Genomic DNA, 13,360 nt, shown 5'->3' on the forward strand with positions numbered 1-13,360 from the left:
GCCCAAGCACTTGGGCCATCTTCTACTGTTTTACCAGGCCATTAGCAGACAGCTGGATCAGAAGTGGAGCAGCTGGGACTTGAACCAGCACCCATATGGGTTGCCAGCAGCACAGGCAGCAGCTTTATCCGCTATACCACAACGCCGGCCTCAAAAAAATGCTTATAAGTGTTCTAAAATGTGTGTATGTGTGTGTGTGTGTGTGTGCACATATACATTTTAAAGTGCTTCATGGAAGACAGGGTTCCCAAGAGGGAGCCTGAAGGAGGAGGGGGGCTGGGTGCGTGGCAGGCAGGCTTCCAGCCAGGCACCGGCTCCTCCCCAACACAGAGCAGCTCACCCATCTCCGCCCGTGTACCTAAGAGGCCACACGCCTTGGTCGTCAGTTCTCCGCCTTTCCACAGGGCCTTCCCACAGGAAATCCAAGCCTCCCAGCACTCTTTTTGAGTTGCAGTGAAGAGCAGCACCCCCACGCTTGCCCAGGCGTGGGCTGTACAGCAGGCTGCCTGCAAGGAGGCACGCTGATCTTGCTGTGTGCTAGGCAGACACAGGCCTCTACTGCATTCTGGGGGCTTTGCAGGCCCCTCCTTACAAGAGGGGCTGATAACGGGGCTCAGGCCACTTTACCACCCTGGAGGAATTTCACAAATCCTTTGATCTCAAAGAAGCTAGATCTGCAGGCCTTCTTGGTGGGCAGGCAAGGAATTCCAGCATCTTAATTCAAAGCTCTCAACTTCTCACTTCTGCAAGCCCTCCTGTTGCTGGTTCCACATATGTCACCACACTCTTTTGCTTTTTTCCTGTGTTCATAGTTCGCGCTGAAATGAATTGTAGAAACAGTTTTGGCTTTTTTTGGCCTCACCTCTCCACTTCCCTCCCCTCCCCCACAAAAGACTTACTTTGGCGAGTGTCTGTTCATCGTCTTTATAAATCACAATCTACTCAGAACTTGCTACATGCCAAGAATTGTCAAAATTCTTCACTTACTTTATTTCGTGTAATCCGCCCAAAAACCCCTTCATGGTAAGTAACATCGTTATTGCTATTTAAAGCTGACAATTATGCAGATGAGAAAGGTTAAGTAATTTGCCCAAGGACATGAGGCCAGCAGGATACAATGTGGAGCTGAACAGAGCATGACTGCGTTCCTGACAGTACAGCAGCTCTAAGTTTCTAAGAGACCTTCAGGAATCCTTTCCCTGGCGCTCCAGATATTTATATTATGAGTAGTTGCTCCATTCTAGATCAACAGCTGCCTTGGCGGAAGCAACCACAAGCCACCATGAAGCGGCTGCCCCGATTGGCTTATGAGTCCAGGTGTACTTGAAAATGGAAGGATTGGTCATTGGCTGAGTCATTTTGTCCTTTTCAGAAAATAAAGAAGAGACAAAGCGGCCTTACAAATATTTTGGGGACTACAGCTTGAGAGTCTTAGGACAGAAGAATTGCACTGGAAATCCCAGGAGTTCTCCAGTGGAACTAAGATCTGAACTCCTCTACAAAATCCTCACGGAGCTCCCTCATGCACACTCATGCCCAGCTCCGCAAGCTCCTGGGTGTTGAGGGCCCCAGACAGCAGGAAACGAAACCACACAGCTGGGAGCCAGCAGGATGAGGGAGGAAGAGCTGCCGTGTCTGGTGGTCTGGTGGAGAAGGCGCCCAGAGAGACTGCCTCGTGAGCTCTTTGGATGCCAAGAGCAAGTGCAAGAGTGGTTGTAAGTTGAGGCGGCGCTGATTCCCTCACACTCGCACCTGCACCGGGGGAGGGGCTTCAGAAGCTGCCTGTTGCTCTGAGGAAGAGCCGCTACCCTCTCTGTCTCTGGCTCCACACCATGTCCTAAAGTTTCTAAATTTCTGGAGCTGTTCCTCCCCTAAAGCCTGGCTTCTAATGCCACAGGTCCACGGTGCTCGCAAGTAACTGGAAAGTCTGGGGCAGGTGGTGATGGTGAACAACATTCCAAAGAACCTGCCATGTCTGCCTGGCAACCAAGGAGGAAGAAAGCGGCAGGTGCATGACAGGAACAGGCGATGGGATGAGGTTAGGGTGGGAGATCCCGGGTGTCTGGGACCTCCTAACCCTCTGAGGTCCCCAAAGCTCACAGCTCTGGGCTTATAGGGACAATCCTCCAGTGGTTAGAGACGAAGAAGAGGAGGTGGTACCCCTTACGGGGTGTTTGGTAGCATGAAGGGCACCATGTTGTTCAGGAAGTGTTGCAAACAGTGGAAGGAGCAGGGAAACACCCTGCAGTGATGGCACACTTCTGCACCACCACGAACCATGCTACCCCGAATGTCAGCAGCACCCCTAGCTGGATCCTGCCGTCCAAGTGGGGCTTGACACTGGACCAAGTCTGGGGCTCTGTACAGCCCATCTGAGCTTGCACTTCGGGGGTGTCACCAAAAACAAACAGATGACATCATCGGCATCATCTTCACCCAACACGCACTGAGGGCCTATGACGTGGGAGACAGGGTGCCGCCTACCGAAAAGTGGGGAGATGCCTGGAGAGTCTGAGGGCCTCAGGAACACAACCTCCCTGACCCCGGACACTGGCGTTTAACTTAGAAATGCAGCGTGCCCTCATCTCGTTCTTCTCTCTCATTCTACACAAACGAGCCTTGGCTCCATGAGGCCAGGAGAAACAAAACCCTTACACACAGGCTTCCCTCAGCAGGTGGAGATCAGTGGACAATCTTCCCAGGTGATGAACGTCCAAGTCTGCAGAGGTCTCAAAACAGTGAGAAGGCCCTAGATGTATGCCAAGGGTGGGCGAGGCTCTGCTCTGAAGTGATCTTCCAGTCTCACCCTGGGGGTGGGCCTTTTGTGTTGTTTAGACTTCAATTTCACAAAATTACACGTGAAAGCATGGTTTTCAGAATGAGAACTCTTTATTATCATCAAACTTGCCGAAGACAATTGGCTATAAACGGGCACATTTTCTTCAACTGCCAGAGAAATGAATAAATTATGGAAGAATAACAGATTTGATGACTTTATCAAGAGTTCACTTTCTGAACATGAATGCGTACATACAAACAAGAAAATACCCTCCTGTGCCCTAAACCTTTGTGCTGTGAAGTTCCCCTTGAAGGACACTGGGGCTAAGTCAGAGGAGAGCTTTTTAAAGCTCACACAGGCTCCTGGCGCTTCCCCTTTCACCTCTGTGTATGCCACCTAAATCGGCATTTTTGAAATTCTGACCTCTCACCCAATGCCTGGGAACACATTTAGGATTGCCTGACATGCGTTTCACAGAGATTCTGTCTCCCTCCCGACTGACAAGGTCCCCAAACGCCACCTCTCCCTCTCACCCAGTTCTGTCTGTTCTTCCAGCTCCTTCATGCCCTTCCCGATGAGAGAGATAAGACAAACGAAGGGAAAGTAAGAGAGTGGATTTCAGGACAGCTCCTTACTGTTACAATCAGCAACCCCCTCCGCTACCCCAAAAGAAAACAAGAAACCTCTCTGGGGTTGGATGCTTCTTCTATCCCCAGAATTCAACCACAACTAATAAATGATCAATAAGGTCTACAATGATGAAGCAGTGATCTCAAGTTTCCTCCGGTGGTGGGGATAACTTGAACAAGAACCCAGCTCCAACAAGGGGAGACCTAGGCCTCCATGAACTGGAAAGGCCAGGGGAGGCAGGGGAGGCAGGGGAGCCGGGACTTTCAGCACTGCTGGAATTGGGAGCCCAGGTGATGCTATCAGGGACCTATCTCCTCTCTTCACTGGTTCCACTTTCTTCTCAGACAGGTTCTCCCGCTGTGAGACAAAGACAACCAGCGTGCTCCCCACCATTGCAGCACCACCTGAGAGAAAACGCTGCTTCCCAGTGCTCCTGCGGAAGTCCGGGAGCTGAGGCTCATTTGCTCCGATTGGCCAATCTGACTGGTCACGTGCTCATTCCTAAGCCAATCACAAACATCAGGCACTCTGGCAAGCCAGGTTTAAGTCAAGGCTCCTGGAATCAGTGGGATCAGCTTCAGCCAAACCAGAGGACTGAGGGTAGAAGAGTGATCAAGACAGCCGTGGTGCTGGTGCCAGAGGAAAAGGAAATGGAGGCCGGGCTGGCAGAGATTCGGGTGTTCACCATAATCCCAGTGACACCTGCGCACAGGACTGTGGGGAGAGTTCAATGATGGGGAACATAGAAGTGTGAAAACAATAAAGAAACGATATCTAAAAGGTGTTTGTTGTTAGGCACATCATTCTACTTTTCTATACAAAAAAACAAACAAACAAACAAACAAAAAAAAACCACAAGATTGCAATGATTCCACAACCAAAAGCAGTAGCCACAGCCTGTGTAGCCTCCAGTGCAGGGGACTCTGGTGGCAGTGGAAGGCATCCTGGGTTTTGTGCAGAGTCTGGTGTGAGGGCAAGATCTTGGCTTTGAGGTCACACAGATGTAGAGTCTGGCTCAGGCTGCAACTTCTATTTGCATGTGAACTTGCACATGGCATTTACCTTTCGGAGCCAAACTTGTTCCAACTATGAAGCAAGGTTAAATCACGCTCACTTGAATAGGTTAATCTTCCTCCTGAAGCACGGGCATCCCATATGGGTGCCGGTTCGAGTCCCAGCTGCTCCTCTTCTCATCCAGATCTTTACTATGGCCTGGGAATGCAGTGGAAGATGGTCCACATACTTGGGCCACTGCACCCACGTGGGATACTGGAGGAAGCTCCCGGCTCCTGGTTTGGATCAGCACAGCTCCAGTGTGGGAAGTTAACCAGTGGATGGAAGACCTTTCTGTCTCTCCCTCTCACTGTCTAACTCTACCTCTTAAATAAACAACAACAATAATAATAATAATCACACTCTCAACACCCCCTGAGAGGGTTACGAGTCTGTGCAAAGCATCCAGGGTTCCTGGCACAGTGTAGACACACGCTCAATAAATATTAGAAATATTACCCCTTTCTCTTTCCCCTGTCTGCAGGACTGTGGCTTACCTTTATCACCGCGGAACTTCAGTAATTTAAGGCATCATAATACCAGAATGCAGCAACTGGAAAACACCATTTTTTTAAAGTAGAGACAGAGGTAAATTAAGCTTGTCTTTCCTGCGTTGCCATTAAGACATTTTCTGTTCTAGCTGAGATCTAGAAATGGAACGGTCTTTGCCCTAAATATCCGCTCATCTGGGCCGTGACCTTTGGCTTCAGATGTGGTTGTAATCGCTCTCAGAGGCACCAGCTCACATGGCATGCAGGCCAGACCCAGTAAGCAGATTCTACAGTGTGTAAAATCATCTTCTCAAGGTACAAAACCTGCACCTGTTAAGGCGACTGGTGAGTCACATGGGGACTGAAATGGGAAAAAGTAGCCCACTGCAGTGAGGCGAGCACTTCCTGCTCAGGTGCAGGTGACGGCGCTCTGGTGGCGTCCACCTGTAATAGGAGAGCCATCCGGGCCCTGGCAGGCTCCCAGCAAGCACTCACACACCCCCTTTCCGCTAATTGCTTCCTTCCGCCCACAAATCACTTTCAGCTCCATTACTCATTACTGCCACCCCCGGCCACATTCATGAATGCCAGGGCCCAGGAATTCCTTCTTCCCCTTCAGGGGCCCCTGCCCCGCCTAGGATCAGGGAATTACAACAACCTTGGAGGCCACAGGATTCTCCCAGCATTTCCCAGAAAGAGGGAGCCCACCACTTACCAAAGCACCCACTACAGGAATCCCAGGCACTCTGCAGCTTCGTGTTGGCATAAACCGGTTTCACACTGGGTGCACCACCCCAGCACAGATCCCTGCCTTCCTTTTCCCACCCGGGCCTCCAGCTGCCTCCCTACCTCTCCGGGAGCCCCCAGAACACGTGGTAACGTGTGTGGCTTTCTGAGCCTGTGGATGAAAAGGCGGTCACCATCCTGCAGGTTTGCTTCATCAAGAGTTTCAGGCAATTTCCTAGGCTCCAAATCCGTGCCCCTGGTGTTTATTAAGAAGCGAGAGAAAGGGCTGGTCCCAGGCTCGCTGGACGCTGTCTGCCCCGTAAGGAGGCAGAGCAAGGTAGCTTTGTGAAGCTCTGTGCGGCGGCTGCGGGCAGCTCCAGCTAATCAGCCCCAACCCCATGCTCTGTGGAAAGCTCCGTTCACAGATTCAGGCTCCTCTCCTAGGTCACGTGGATGGGGTGCTGAGGCGACAGTGCAGGGCCATGACAAGGGAAGCGTCCCCTCCTCCACACTCCAGCCAGAGTGGCCCCAGGAGCCTGGCAGCCATAGGCAGGGCTGCGACTCGCCACACTGCCCATGAATCCCTGCTCTCCCCCATCTCGAGCCCATGCACACCACGTGCCCCCAAACACTGGCAGGCCCCGTAGGAGGGGTAGGCCTGCTGGCTTGTGTGGCCTGTGCTGCCCCAGCTGTTTCCTAGAAGGCTGTGTGGGCCCCACCTCCTTGCCTAACTAGACTGACAGCTTTTGGAAGGCAGAGGCCTTGTCTGGACTCCTCTTTGCTCCCCCCTACTCAGCAACCTGCTTGGAGACAAGCTGATCGACTACTTGTTGGGTCGTTGTTGAAATGCCAACTTGGTCAACTCTGGGCGAATCAAACACTTGTGTGGAGTTGGGCTGACTCAGCAGAAATGAACCCAGACTTGGCTGAGTCACTCCCCATCCCACGGCTGGAGCCCTCACACCTGGGCCTGATAAGCAGCCTGGCTGGAGAATCAGAGCTGAAGGGGTGAGAGGAAACTGCCAGGCCAGGGCCCAGGAGGAGGAGCGGAGGGAAGAGAGCAGGAGAGACTAAGAAAGAAATCCAAGGGCTGCCCTTGTGTCACAGCGGGATAAGGTGCCACCCGAGATGCCAGCATCACATGTGAGCACCGACTTGAGGCCTGGCTGCTCCACTTCTGATGCAGCTCCCTGCTGGTACACCTAGGAAAGCAGTAGAAGATGGGCCAAGTACTTGCGCCCCTGCCACCCACGTGGGAAACCCAGGGAGAGTTCCAGGCTCCTGGTTTTTGGCCTGGGTGGTCCCAGCCATTGTGGTCATCTGGGGGAAGTAAATCAGTGGGTGGAAGATCTCTCTCTCTCTTGCTATAAATATTTCTTTAAAAAAGAAAAGGAAGGAGGAGGAAAAGAAGAAGAGAAGAAATCCATAAAAAAAGAGAAGGGCAGAGAGGCAGGCAGGTGGAGAGCGATTAGCGGAGGCAGAGCAGAAGGGAGAGAAGCCAGGGGACACGGAAGATGCGAGGAGCTAAGGGACAGTGTGGAAAGCTCAGGTGGGTTGGGTGATTGACACCATCATATGTTCTAGTTGCTGAGCCCCTACTGTGTGCCAGGAGCTGTGCCAGGCCCTGCAGATACAAGGTGAAGAAGACAAGCCCTTTCCTCAAGCCGTAGTGCTGTAAAGGAAGACTGAGGATAGGTCACTGATACAACAGAGGGTGCTGGTGGCAAGTCATGCCGGGGGAAGGTCTACACTCAAGCAGGCACAGAGCTACACTGGGAGGGCTTCGGACACTCCCGGTCATTCCCAGCGTAAGGACAATCAGGGAGGAGTGTCTCCAAGCAAAGGAGGGGACCAGAGACTGACCATGGCAGATAAACCAGGGGGTTGTCCCCAGCCTTCTGGGAGCCCCAAGGGAGAGTGGGAGCTGCTCTTTTGTAAAATGTTCAGGAGCGGGGTGGCCCTCTGAGGTTCAGCCTTGGAGCAGAGAAGGGTGGGAGGGTGTGAACACCCAGGTAAGATTCAGACCTTGTCACGAATGTCCTGCCACTCCCATGACTCTCACAACGGGCTATGGTCGTTTCTCAGTGTCCAATTACTTAGGACCTGCACTTCAATTTGGAGCTGCTTTGGGCAGCATGGTGGCCCCTTCCTGGTCTGAGTTCTCTCTGCTGAAGGAGGGAAGCCCATGGAGAAGGCAAGGGAGGATGGTGCGGGCAGGGCCCACCGTCACCTCTGCACACCTTCTGCTGGCGGGCTCGGTCTCAGCCACGTAGCCGCAGGGAGTGGAAGTTGGCTACGTGCCCAGGAAGGAGAGGGCGGATATGAGTGGTCACCGACAGCCAGCCTTGTCACCTTTCAGGTGCTGTTCCCTGTCCCTGTGGAAGTGTCTGTCTGCTTCTTCCCCCCCCCACCCCGGCTGGACAGCCCCGTACCCCCTTCAGGAATCACGTAGGCACCGCTTCCTCCAGGACATCAGCCTCGGCCGCAGTGTGGCTAGGGTGCCCATGTGCCTCCAGGACTCCGAGGTGTCACAGCACAACTGCAACCACTCCTTTTCTCATCAGCCCCCCACCCCAAACTTGAGGTCCCTGATTTGGGGGACCGTGCCTGCTGTCTCTGCGTCTGGCACTGGAAAAGTAGCCAGTCACGTCTGTCAAATAAATGAGCAACCCCAGGCGGGCTCCTCACCTGCCAGGGTCCCAGGTGGCTCCAGAGGGTCACTTCAACTAAAATATAAAACCCCACAGAGAGTCCAACAGTTACCCTAACATGAGATTTTATTCAACACCTTGGCCTGGCTCCGTTTCCCCCGGGAGCCCCGAGAACAAACCCAGAGTTGTTGATGTTGGAGATGCAAAGGTAGCCCGTGTGCTTGGAGTTCAGCCTGCCTAGGATCTGTGAGAGCCTGGTTAGCCTTTAACAAGAAAAGAGAATAGGGGCCGGCGTTGTGGCACAGTGGGTTAAGCCACTGCCTGTGACGCCTGCATCTCATATGAGGGCCAATTTTAGTCCCAGCAGCTCCACTTCCAATTCAGCTTCCTGCTAATGTGCCTGAGAAGGCAGCAGAAGATGGCCCAAGTGCTTGGGCTCTTGCCACCCAGAAGATGGAGTTCCTGGGTCCTGGCTTTGACCTGGCCCACCCCCAACCGTCACAGCCACTGGGGAATGAGCCAGAAGAAGGAAGATCTCTCTCTCTCTCTCTCTCTCTCTCTGCCACTCTACCTTTCAAATGAATAAAATTAATCCTTTGGAAAAAAATAAAATTAGAGGGGCCAGTGCTGTGGCATAGTGGGTAAAGCCACTACCTGCAATGCTGGCATCCCATATGGACACCGGTTTGAGTTCCAGCTACTTCCAGTCCAGCTCTGCTATGGCCTGGGAAAGCAGTGGAAGATGGCCCGAGTCCTTGGACCCCTGCACCATGTGAGAGACCTGGAAAATGCTCCTGGCTTCAGATTGGTGTCGCTCCGGCCATTGCGGCCAATTGGGGAGTGAACCAGCAGATGGAAGACCTCCCCTGCCCCCTCTCTCTGCCTCTCCTCCCTTTCTGTGTAACTCTGACTTTCAAATAAATAAATAAATCTTTAAAAAAATAATAAAATAAAATTAGAGAGCAGAGAACCATGGTCCCTACCCAACAGATAAAGGAAGAGGAACAACTGCCCATAGAGAGGAGGGCGGGCGGGCTGGGGCGGCCCTGGCTTGGGTAGAGAATCTGGGTTAGTGAAGTAAACACTTGCAGAGTGACACACTCTGGTACAGCTCCTATAATCCCCATGCTGCTCCGAGCCAGTTTGAGTCAGGCCAGAGGCTGTAAAACCTTCTTAACACAGGAGAGGAAGGCTGAGTCACTCCCAAAGACTGGCTCATGGCAGGAACCGTCAGGAAAGAGAAAATGGAGGCCTCTTCTTATGTTAGAGTTATGGGCTGGAGTGCACTTTCACTGCTTCTGAAAAGGGACAAAGAACAAATCAAATAGGGAGGTGACCTCCTGGGCATGAGTAAGCAGAGAGCGCGATGACTGGCACCCGAGGCCTCAGGGGGCAGAGCGGCTCCCTCCCCCTCCCGTGCAGCTGGTTGAGCGGGGGGCCCAGGAGGAGAGGGTGCCTACAGCTCCTGGCCTCCTAGTCTTGTCTCGGGTCCCACAGGGCCACACGGGTGAGAAAATGGAGCACAAGCTAAGTGCATGTCAGAACCGACAGTGGTTGACGTGGGTTCCATCGGTGGTAACACCAATGGAAGAAAGGCGACTCGCTGCCTGGATTTGTGTTCCGGGGCCTCTTTTCCTGGGTGGGCTGTTTCCCACCCTGGCTTTTGGGGGCCGCATTCCCTCCGTGGTGTCCCTCCTCAGGGACACTGTGGCCTCGCTCAGGGACTCCCAGAGGCTTCTGTTCTCTGCAGCTATCCTTACACGGATGGAAAATTGCCGAGTTGGCTCCTCCAGGAACTGTAGGAAATGCATCCACGATGCTGCATTGTTGAGATGATGATGATGACAGTGATGATGGGGATGGGGATGATGGTGATAGCCAACCTTTATTAAAACTCAAGAGGCCGGCACTGTGGTGCCCAGAACATCAGCCAGCATCCCCTATCAGAGTGCCCCTTTAAATCCCAGTTGCTCTGCTTCTGATCCAGCTCCCTGCTGATGCGCCCAGGAAAGCAGTGGAAGATGGCCCAAGTCCCTGAGCCCCTTCCACTCATGCAGGAGACGGCTCCTGGCTCCTGGCATCAGCCCAGCCCCAGCTGCTTCAGTCATCTGGGGAGTGAACTAGCAGATGGAAAATCAATCTCTCCCTCTCTGTCTCTCTCTGTCTCTGTGTGTGTGTGTGTGTGTCCCTCTCTCTGTCACTCTGCCTTTCAAATAAACTACAATAAATCTTTTAAACGTATTAAAATATACTAGGTGCTAAGTTAGCGCAGTTTACATGCAGGATCTTGCTGAATCGCCCCAATCACTTTGAACTCCATCCATGCCTCATTTGGGGTGGAAAACACACTGGAAGGAAAGATGCTGAGAAACTGAGTTCCAAAATGAAAATCACAGGAGGAGAAGGCCCCAGGAAGTCCTGGGGGAAATGTGCCGCTCAGTGCCATCATTGCCACTGATCATGCCCTTGGGAGCCAGGAGAGGCCTGCTCTTCAAATTCTATTTCAAATGTCATTGAGTATCCCTGCTTCTCAGTGTAAACACTTCAGGCCAGGGCACCTTCCTATCTCATCTCCACTGAAAACGAAAGCTCGCACCTGTAGGGCTGAGCTCTTCCTGAGGCCAGGCCTTGCTCCAGCACCTTACGTGTGTTTTGTGACATCACCACCACGGCAACCCAACAACTGCTCAGACTGCACATCAACGGAAGAGGCGTGGTTCAAACGCGCAGTCTGGCTCCAGAGCTTCAGCCACTGTGCTATTCTGCCTCTCCATTTGCCTTCTAATTCGCCTCTCTGCTTCTGCTCTTACCCTTTTGTTTCCCCTAGTAGGCTGAGCGATCCTTTATAAACACATAGGGCTCAAAACCGTCTACAAGGGTTCCATCAATCCTAGATACAATTTGAACATGCCCGCTGGCAAGCCCCACTGGCTCCTTTGTGATCTGACCCTTCCCCATATTTCCAAGCTCATCTCTGTCAATCCTCACCCCAGCTGATCTGCCTCGGCCCGCTGATCTTTGCTACTCCCTAAAATCTCAAGCTTGTTCTCACCTCAGGGCCTGTGCACATGCTACTTCCTCTGCCTCCGCCCTATCCTTTGCCTCGACCATCCCATGAGTCTACTCCTCGTCTCATTCTGGAGCTCTGCCCAAATATTACCTTCTCCAGAGAGGCTTTCAGGATTTTCTCACTTAGAATAGCCCCAGCTGCCACCTGCTATTCTCTATCCCATTATCCTCTTGTGCGTTTCTTTGTAACGCTTTGTAGGACTCAGAATTATACTACAGACTGATTAACGCATTGGTGTATCAACCCTTGAATACAAATGGGGCTTTCTCTTCTTCACCAGTGAGTCTCCAGGACTGGAAGACGGCCTGGCACATCCTGAGACCTCAATAGACGTGGGTGCAGTAAGTGAATGAGCGAAGTTCTCAGAGAGTGGGGCCCAGGACACATAATCCATTCTGAGTAAGAACCAGCAAAGCAGGGGAGGCTGAAATGGGAGAAGGGAGAAGGAGGAGAAGAAAAAATGCTATCCCCATCCCAACGTGACATTTATTTAGTGTTTTTGGGGTGCAGACAAAGTGACATGCATTAGGTCACTCAATTCTCACATGCTGTGAAATGGGTACTTTTACCAAGAAAGAGAGAAATCTGAGGAAAACTGGCCAGAACACGCTTGGCTGATTCTTTGATGCGCTCCTTATCTGTAACAGGAAAGAGCCTGTTACCGAAGAAACAGACTCTGAATTACTTATCTTTACACAACCCAATTGCTTTATCTTTATGCAGCCCAAGCCACAAAAATTTCATGTTTGTTTTTTTCTGATTCAGCTGCATTAATCCTATAGGCTATTTCATTTGTGTTTACTTTTACTATGTCTTCAAGATAGACAGTTTATTTCTACGAGTCACCGTTTCCTGACTCAGCGTCTAAAATCTCCCCCATGTATGGACCCATTTCCCTGCACATGAGCTTCCTCTACAAAGCGTTTTGTCCCTTTTAATGGGTGAAGGGTTGAGTTTTTCAAAGGATGTGTCCAAACTCAAATCGGATTTTATAATAGCGTCCATACCGCATTTAAGTCACTGGATCATTTTCACCACATACTGCGCTGTGTCCTAACAGCTTGCAGCACTCAAAATCTCCATCGTGTCCTCATCTGAAATCTTGGGATCCCTGACAAAAAATGGTTTTCACAGGGAGTCCCCCTTGTCTATCACGACGAAGAGGTGCCCCTGCCTCCTTGTGTAGCAAGGCACGGGCTGCTTGGTTGTTCTCAGTGAAGATGCGGCTACTACTGCAAGGCGGCACAAAACACGGGCGTCACGAAGGCCAGGCTCTGAGCAGGGTCCTTGTTTATGTCACGAGCTGTGACCCAACAGGTCACTCTGCCAATGCACATCCATGGTCAGCCTGCAGTCAGGCCCGTTTGTTTCTCTCTCCGTGTACAAGTGGGAACCCAAAAATTCAGACTGGGGGTAGAATTAGGATCAGAGATCACCATATTACAGGCAAAGCACACTGTAAAAAAAATCCAAAAGTCTGAAATTCAGAACACTCCAAACTCTGAAATATTTTAAGTGCCAGTGTGATGCCACAGCAGAAGATTCCACACTTGACTTCCTGTGCTGTGTCCCAGCTAACACACAGGTGCACTGAAAATATTGTATAAAACTACCTTCACGTGATGTTTATATAAACTATACATGAAACACAAATTTCTTGTTTAGAGTTGGGTCTCATCCCCAAGTGTCATAGTACATGTATGCAAATATTCCAAAATGTTTTAAAAACCTAACATCTGAAGCCCTTTTGGTTGCAAACATTTCAGATAAGGGCTACACAAGCTCAGACCCCTCAGTGCTGGTGTAACAGGTAAGAGTCTCTTCAAGAGCTCCGTCACACTAAATAATGGCCCTTACCAAAGACGCTCAACTCCCAAAGCATGCCCAGGCTAGGGGAAACAGTAAGGCGAAGTAACTCCTCCTTGCTCATTCACCTCTCCAGGTCCTGCGGAAGAGAAAG

Source organism: Oryctolagus cuniculus, chromosome 7 (genome assembly GCF_051225735.1).
Source record: "Oryctolagus cuniculus isolate XC-2025 breed Fujian yellow rabbit chromosome 7, ASM5122573v1, whole genome shotgun sequence".
Classification (NCBI taxonomy): Eukaryota; Metazoa; Chordata; class Mammalia; order Lagomorpha; family Leporidae; genus Oryctolagus; species Oryctolagus cuniculus.